We start from the raw sequence: 9,163 nt of genomic DNA, 5'->3' as shown, positions 1-9,163 counted from the left end.
CACATTTGCACACACTCGCATGCATATGATATGAGGTATGAAAGGGCTAAGTATACCCTGTCAAAATGGAATTATGTACCTACAGTGATGCCATAGCTTTAAATCAAAACATTGTGCATAATAATTTGGAAGTACAGAATTACCCTCACATTTATATGAACACGTTGAAATGCTGCTGCGAGAAGTTACCATGACAGCGTATCTTGAACAGCCACTTTATGCGAATGTTGAGGGTGAGGCCGCCTTTACTGGAAACAATGACGGGAAGATTAAGCATTTTGAATGTCAAGCTTTATTCCCGTTGACCTTTACTCCACGTGAATAGAAAAAAAGAAAGAAGCAGTTGAGTTTTGCATCTTCTCGTTTATGCTTTTGGTCCTTTTCCAATCTTATCAGTAGGTCTAATATCAGAGTGTTTCAACATACTTTCTATTCGCCTTGACCTTTTGCCTGATATTTTCTATCATGGTATACCTCGAGTACTGTTTTGAAATGTCCAATTTGACAGATATTTTCAGTTTGGAAGATTCGTGGTACATAATATACTATTCCAAAGACAATGGAATTCAAAAGATCACAAAGAGAGTGTTACTCTTGTATAGAGTTTGGTTGTCGCCATCATTAAGTCATATCGCCTTTGAAAATTGAGAATGAGTTGTGAAATAAGGCAAAATGCTCGGAGGTATTTCGACTGTTAGAAATTATGTCGTTACCTCCAAAGTTGTGATTAGCATGATAAGCCTGATAGTGTTTGTCTGAACATGCTATACACACAAATTGTAAACAAGCAGGTTGGTCGGCATTTACACGTGTTCTTGAGTGTTCTTATCCATCATGGTGTCTGATTCTTTCTTTTTTTATGAAAATTACACGGTGAAATTGCAATAGTGGGATTAATATTATGTTATACCAAACATGAACAAAAATGCCATGTTATTGGTACTATTCTCTAATTTGCGTGTGCAGTATATTATAATATACTCATTATACCCAGCAGGGTATTTGTCGGGTGTTGCGATATAATAATATCATGGTGACACTCGGAAAAAAGAAATGACGAAAAAATAGGAAAAAAGTCGAAAAAGAATATCTACAATCCACAAGGTGATTATATCTTTCAGATTTTCAAACGCAGACAGACAAACCAACAACCAATAGATGAAGCATACAGCATGGAAAAAATGTGCGTTTTCCAGGGATTAATTTGTAATACCTATATATATAAAACGTTTCTCTATCAACTAAAGTTTGATTGAATTCCTGCTATCGCCATGACCGTTGTGAGGAATTTGGAACTTTTTACTGTTTCTTTTTTTTTTATGCCATGACTCTTCATTCTTGTCACATTCCGAGGTTTTATGGAGCGCTATTTCGCATACGTTTCACGGTAGTCGCCATGCGAGCTCATTGCATCCCATCTATACATACACAGTGGTTCCATGATATTTACTACTGCGACAATGTTGCTCGAGTGAAATATCTGCACCCTACTAAAAAGCCAGACATGAAATTCACCCACAAACGTAATCACAACCGTAATCCTAATCGAATCAAACTAGACCTAAAGCCCTACCATAACCCTAACCCTAGCCCTATACTCAAGTCCATGAAGAAAATAAGTCCGGAGCAATGATTGTCGCAGGAGCAAATGTCGTGTCACCATATATACACAGCAGAAGGCGAGGTCTTTGCCATACAGACATGATAGAAGATATTCCTATACAGCGTTCTATCTGTCGCCCACGGCCTCAATCACGCCTAGATCGGTCTAGATTGCCAAGAGATTAGTTTGTTCGCAAGCATATGAATTTCTGTAAGCGTTGGGAAAAGAAATTATTTGCTCAGGGCAGGGTGATTTTCTTGAACCTCAGTGCACAATACGAACGCATAGCAATCAGAATTTTATGGAGCGAGGAAGCCACTTACAATGTACGAATCAAGTACTTGAACCTGACTTTTGGTTGGCGCTGACCGGATTATGTCAAAGGAAATGGTATACTGTATACTAAATGTATTTTATTGCCGAAACATAGAAAAGAATCCGTTTTATCTTCCTCATTTTCCTCTCTTGGACAACAGTTCCACTCATAAAACTAAATATTACCTTATGGTCAAAGTAACATGTAACCATATTTTGAGTATCTATATTTTGACCGCAAATTATTAACATAATGACAACCAAATGAAAGCAGGAGCATGTATCGCAAACAACAGTCACGAATTGATATCATTCACTTTATATCCTGAGGCTATTGTGTTCCGTCAATATTGAATTAAATATTAAATGTTCTGAGGAATCGTGGCGAAAATAAATCATTGTGTTCGATATTATTGATAAGCATCAACGGAAACAATTAAGCTCAAGATTGTGAGGCATGGAATTAAATCTACCCTTCAAGCGCATCAAGGAACAACGAGGCACTTTGGTGCTTCATGCAACATTGGGAGAAACTAGAAAAGTGGAGCTCTTGCAGAAGAGTTCTAGTCTACCGTACCGTCGAAAGCAAAATCGCACGCCATAATATTCAAATTGTAATGGTTATCACCACGTCATACACACTGACACATAGAACATCGTTACAACTTCAGGCCTATTCACTCAGTAATACTTTTTTTATTTCAAGAAATTTCATGCAATTTCGAACTAGATTCACATTCCGTTGAAAGTCTCGTAACAATGAGGGAAATGAGACAATGATGATAATAATTACTGTATGCCATAAAGAATAAGAATTGGTGTCATCATTTAGGACTTATTGTTGTCGGTGATCATTTTCCTGCATAGAATTTTAAAAAGGGTATTTTTTAAATATGAACTGTGATATCTTTAATCATCAACACTTTATTATGCTCTCACATATCTAATCTTATGAAATGATATTAACAATGAAAATGATTAACTTTTTATGGGGGTATATTCTTTTCTTACTCGTAGGAGATTTGTTCCCAAATTGTTGTTAAAAGAAACACCTTAAAACTGCTAACGTTATATACGTTTGTCTCAAAATCAATGGGTAATATTTACACGTTTTACTTCATTCCATAATACCAAAAGGAAGGTGTAACAATTGCCAAAATGTTTACAGATAATGCCAGTTACAGCGTTGCCTCTGGATGTTCCCATAGGCTTAAACATTTGAATTTAGCTATACATATTTTTCTCTAATTTTCTTTCTTTGCTGTAGAATTTACCAAATGTTTTCACATTTTCTCCCCTAGAACTACATTTCCACGGTGGCCGAATTCCTGGAAGTTTCTTTGGCGGCAGGATACAGGAGGTAAAGTGAAACATATTATGATGTCATCTCAGTATTATCGTACATCTTCGTATCTCATAAACATTTAAGAAAATAGTTGAAACCGAAAATCTATTCACGGAGACATTATTAGGTGAATTTCATTGAGTCTGAAACAGAAGAGACGTGACTGACAAGAAGCGTTTTGCATTTTTTTAGCATGACAAAAGTTGAAGAAAAATTGGAATTTATTTCTCAAACATTCCTTGCATTTGGTACATTCGTATAATATTCAATTGCGCTTAAGGAGATGATGTTCTGAGTTCCTCGGACCTTGATCTTTTACTTCATATTTCCGTCTATTTTTTTCTCTTTTCTTCTCACGAGTACCTGTAATACTGTGCTGATTGACCACCAGTATGAGAGCAGTTGTTCAACTCTCCTTATCTCCCGCTAACGTAACTTTTACTTCGGAGCTTTACCACGAGTAATATTGGCACTAACCGGGTATTGACACGTGATGGGGGGGGGGGGGGGGTAGATGGGGTCGTTCTGGCGTTTGGGCGTCCATTCGAGTGTGAAGAGGCGCAAAAGAAGCCGCCAAGGCAACACATTTGCAAATCTCGTCAGGCCAGGCCGCTTTCAAGAAGACAACCACATACCCAGATTTACATCACATCCTGTCTGGTCTGTATATCCAGCGGATGTGATCGCCAGATTAACTTCGTGGAAAAGGAAAACAACACTCTATCATCACTAACTTGTCTTCGTAAAAGTCTCGTATAGCGATCTCTTATATTTAGAAGGAACTTCGAAATCCATGGATTATATAATCAGTCAATGTAACTGATGCTAATTGCATTCAACATTGTTGTAGCTCAGATTTAAAATTCGTCAAACTTTTCTGACTGTTAAAATCTTTGTGATGATGTTCAAATGGATGAAGAAACACTCGAGCAAATGTTTTATAGATCATGCTATCAAAATAGAAAATGTCTTTGAACAAATATCACCAATCTAGTTATACGTTTCCGAAAAGATTCTATTTTGAGAATATTGTTTACCGAACAATCATAGAGTATAGACAATCTGGGCACTATTTTTATGTATATATTTGTGAATTTTCAGGCAATTACCATTTCTTTACCTCTAAACTTTAACTGCAACTTTTCGTAGTTTCATTTCTACACAACACACTATTGCTGGTAAGGGGCTGATTATGCAGCTCAGAATCCTCAAACTTGAACCATTGTTAGGCAGTGAACTTTCATTTTTTAATGCTTAAGCACATACACAAGTGTACTAGCCAATGCTCCGACAGAGAGAAACAGAATGCAAGAAACAAAACAAAGGCTGTTAGATTCTTCACAGTGAGTTTATACTGTAGCGGCATATCTTTCGGTCCGTGCTCGTCTGGACCGGTAATTAAGTGGACACATAACGATGCCCGGGCGGCGAAAATGGTAGGACACTCTACTGACCTGTCGAGAATTAAGCTTACCTTCACTGCCATGCAACTTTTGGGCACCAATCCACTGATCGCATATATACGTGAGATTGGTCTCTAACTCCTTAAGTTAATATACACTATTGAAAACACACATAGACAAACACACACTTATTCATACATAACTCAGTTCAAGGCAAGTCATCTTGGGCAAGCAATAATATTATTCTGCAAATAATGCACAAACCAAACAGTCTCACAAAAAACACTCTATGTTGAATACATTATTAAACACACTCTGACATTGCTTGGCTTGATACTGCACGATAATTGAGCATTGTCCATGATCCATAAAGTGTATCTTTGGCAAATTATCGCTATTTTCTGTTCAGCATTTAAAAAAAAATCAGTTAATAAGCTGAGGTTGATAAAAAGTAGTGTGACGTGTAATTGATTTACCTAATGATACATGAACTTTATCTATTTCCATAAATTAACCATTTGAATAGTGTGACTTGACGACTGAAAGACGATCTACTTAATAATGATTGAGTTTCCGGATACGTCAGGATGTGATGTGAACTCATTAGAATGCACTCCTTTATATGCATTAAAACTTTTAAAAAGTACTCTGTCCAATATATGTGTGTGTGCTTTTTTTTTTTACATTTTACCTGCAACATAATATACCAGTTAAGATATGATCTGATTTTATATAGATGATTAGGGTATAAATGACATTGGTATACTGATTTACGAGTGATTCATGTTTAACAAGCTCCGCTTTTCAGCAGATCACTCTTATCCGTTCCTTTATACTTACATTTAGCAACCATTGCAAAGTATGCATAGTTTCTATTCATTCGATCATATTTTGTATTAAACCTTAAATGATTTGTATTTCTTACAAACTATTAACGACGTTTTCCCTTTTGTTGGATAGAAATAAAGCACAATTGAATTGAACTGAATTGAGATGAATTTGATTGAAATGAGAGTCCGCGGTGTTGTCGTCGTAGCTCTAACACTGGTTCAACTGACAAGCTGTCTGTAGCTTCTCACAATTAACATCGCATTATCGCTATGGCGCCCTCTCACCCTACTTGAACGAAATTCGTGGGTAATGGCTGTCATTTATCATGACTTATCTTTTACGCTTATTGCGAAGGCGTGATCAAGGCAGCATAGTCTCGAATATCAACGACTTGCATTTTCACCTCCAATTGTAAAAGCGAAATCGTAGTCATGAAATATGGAAGAGTATTGACTGTATTGCAGTCTATCGTAGATTTGATGAATAATCTTGGTGATGCGTACCGATAGCTAATGATTAATGTCAATCATGCAACTAATGTCAATAAATCAACTTTAAACTGCTTTTTGCCACTGTAATAATCTTGAAACAGCATGATCCACTCTGCTCAAAATATGATATTCACTTTCTCGGGCACTCTGTTTTGCAGGAACTTAATCATTTCTTCATTGATCAATTTCATTCCGTTTACCTTCTTAATTTCTATCTTGAAAGAGTATAAAGCTCACTATTGCGTGATGAAGAAAATGCAATATAAAGAAAACAATTTGATATTGTTTTCTTTCGAGGCCGACAGCCTAGCCAAGTTCTGCTTACGAAAGCCGTCTCCTACAGTTTTTTTCTTTCGTTTTCCTTTGAAAATATGCAACTAATCTGTCCGTATATTCTGCAAAGTATCTTAGAATCCGACAGATTAAGTTACAAATCATGAGTTCAGTTTATCATTGCTTTATCATTTTGTTAATTCACATCACTTTGGTTCTCATAAGCATAGTTTTAACATTACTGGGGGCACTGTGGTCTAGTGAATAAGACTCCTGACTTTCGAACGGGGGACCTAAGTTCAAGTCCTGCTTAGTGCTTACGTCCTCTGACGAGATGTTATTATCCATGATATCCCTTTTTAACCTATCGGTGTATTAATGGGCACCTTGCAATGCTGAGGGTAATATGGACCTTCTGCAAGAGCAGTGCTACGAACACTCAGGGCTAACGTGGAGGCTACCCTGGGCAAATAAAACCATTGCAATATCATTATTGTTATTATCATTATTATTATTATCATTATTATTATTATTATTATTATTATTATCATTATTATTATCATTATCATTATTATTGTTATTGTTATTATTATTGTTATTATCATCATCATTATTGTTATCATTATTATTATCATCATTATCATTATTACTTGTCATTATTGTTATTGTTACTTTTCTTCTTCTTCTTCTTCTTATTATTATTATTATTATCATTATTATTATTATTATTATCATCATCATCATCATTATTACTTTATTGTCATATCATATTCGAGCAATTACTGTCTATTTTTTTTTTACTTTACAATTATGCTAACCAATGAAATTAGGCATGTAACCACAAATACACTCCGTTTTATGAGAGTCAGTGGATAGGTTTTGAAAGCCCTGCACTGAAACAAAATGTTCACGATGATGAACCCGTTTATAAACACATTTTAACGATAAAAAGGTGAAACACATTATTGTGATCTCATCCATCTCATAGACGGGCGGACGAAAGCTCCGAATTTGATCGTTGTCAGTTTGTTTCGTTGTAGTAATTCTCATTATCTGATCAACTGAACGCGCATGCAGCTGATTGATATAATAGAACCAGCAAGGCATAGGAAGCTGCCAACGCTGACATTTTGCATGTTTGAAGTGGAGATTTTTATCACTTCCAGACAGATTGCCGGACATGGTTTTTTCAGGCAGCGGAAACTGCTGCCACATTGTCAATATTTTTTTTTTTGCTATATACCCATTTGGCAGGAGGAGGAGGAGGAGGAGGAGGAGGAGAAGAAGGAAGAAAAGGGGAGTGGGTAAATACGAAGAGGAGGAGGGGAGTATGAAGAAGAGGAGGGAAAAGTATAGAGGAAGAGTAACATGACGACGAGGAGGAAGAGATGAATGAAGAAGAAACAGAGGAAGAAAAGAAAGAGAAGAAGGGAGAGGAGCAAGAAGACAAGGAGGAGGTAGAAGATGAGACGGGAGAAAAGGAGGAGGAAGAGAAGAATTGAGGAGAGATGGAGGAGAAGAAGGAAGAGGAGTAGGAGGGGGAATAAGAGGAGGGAACGAGGAATATGAGCAAAAGGAGGACGAAAAGGAAGATGAGAATGATGACCAGGAGGAGGAGGAGGAGGAGGAGGAGGAGGAAAAGGAAGAGAAGAAAGATAAACCAGGATTGGATAAAAGAGGAGTAGGAGGAGTAAGAGAAGACCTTTGCAACAGTCTCCGTCATTTCGTTCCCAACGGAGGCGGGATGGACAGAGAAAAAAAAAAAACCTAAAACGTCTGCACGCTGTATCACTACCGCCCTTAAGCTTGGACGGAGTAATGAATCGGGTCCGTCGAGACGCAGCCCCCCACGCAAAACGTTACCGGGTCACTGCACAATAAAGTAAACAAAACTTCCACTAGGCCGTCTCAGATCATAATTTCCTAAATTACAATGACCGATACTCTGGCCATATCCCATTCAGTGGTGTTCAAACCTCTCAGGGCTGTCGTCTCAAAGTGTCGTTGATACTGTCAGTGATTGCATGCTGGTCAGTTGCCAGTGTTAAAAATTAGATTCATGTCAACTCTGCCAATCTATCGTTTGCTAGGTCTTTCATTAATATTTTCTCCGCGAGATAAATATGACGTCCGCTGAGGAAGAATCATCAATGTATACTCTACGCCAAACTCAAGTAGAGATTCAAAAGAAAAAAGAAGGTTTCAAGTGGAAAGAAATAAGACAGATAAAGAGAAAAAGCAAACATGTTTTCTTTCTTTCACTGATGAGTGCTCATATTCGAAAGCCTATCCAACTCAAATGGGGAAAATTGACAATTGTAGAGAGTGATGTGATGACTTGTATTCGTTGATGAGAAGAGTTATTTGGCTTAAAGAAATGAGTGCTAAAACAGAGTCCTGCAGCACGAGGACGTCGAGTTACTCTCCAAACCACCTTCAAGAAATAAAAACACTAAAGATCATTACATTTTCTCATTTGAAAGAACTCAAATTAATATGACATTTCGTTGACAAGCCGCGTTATAGTTTCCAAACAGCTGGTTTCTCTAGGCCAAGGTAATCATCTATCTATAAGACAGCTCTGTGGTCGTCTGCTACGAGGCTCACATGATGAGTGTCTCTTTAATAGCTCATGTCTCTCATTCTGTCGGACTGTCAGAATGTAGCTTACGGTGATCGGTATGTCGAAAATGGGGACGTAAGCGCGATTGGGTAGGTGAGGGCGGTGAGCAAATTTCGTGGCTGTTTATAGCTGGGGGAATGTTACAAGCCCGGCAGACGTGGCAGTTGTCAACACTCGAAGAAGATGGCTCCGCAAGCCCCCTCAATACGTGCTTTCGCAAAGAGCATTAACCCTCTAGCTTTCATTGGCAACTTAAGTTGCGTTGCTCGTCAGTGATCT

The sequence above is a fragment of the Diadema antillarum genome, unplaced genomic scaffold, assembly GCF_040938485.1.
Source record: "Diadema antillarum isolate AM-2024a unplaced genomic scaffold, OU_Dant_1.0 seq00000569_RagTag, whole genome shotgun sequence".
In the NCBI taxonomy this organism is placed as follows: domain Eukaryota; kingdom Metazoa; phylum Echinodermata; class Echinoidea; order Diadematoida; family Diadematidae; genus Diadema; species Diadema antillarum.
Note: the sequence above shows the minus strand (reverse complement) of the source record.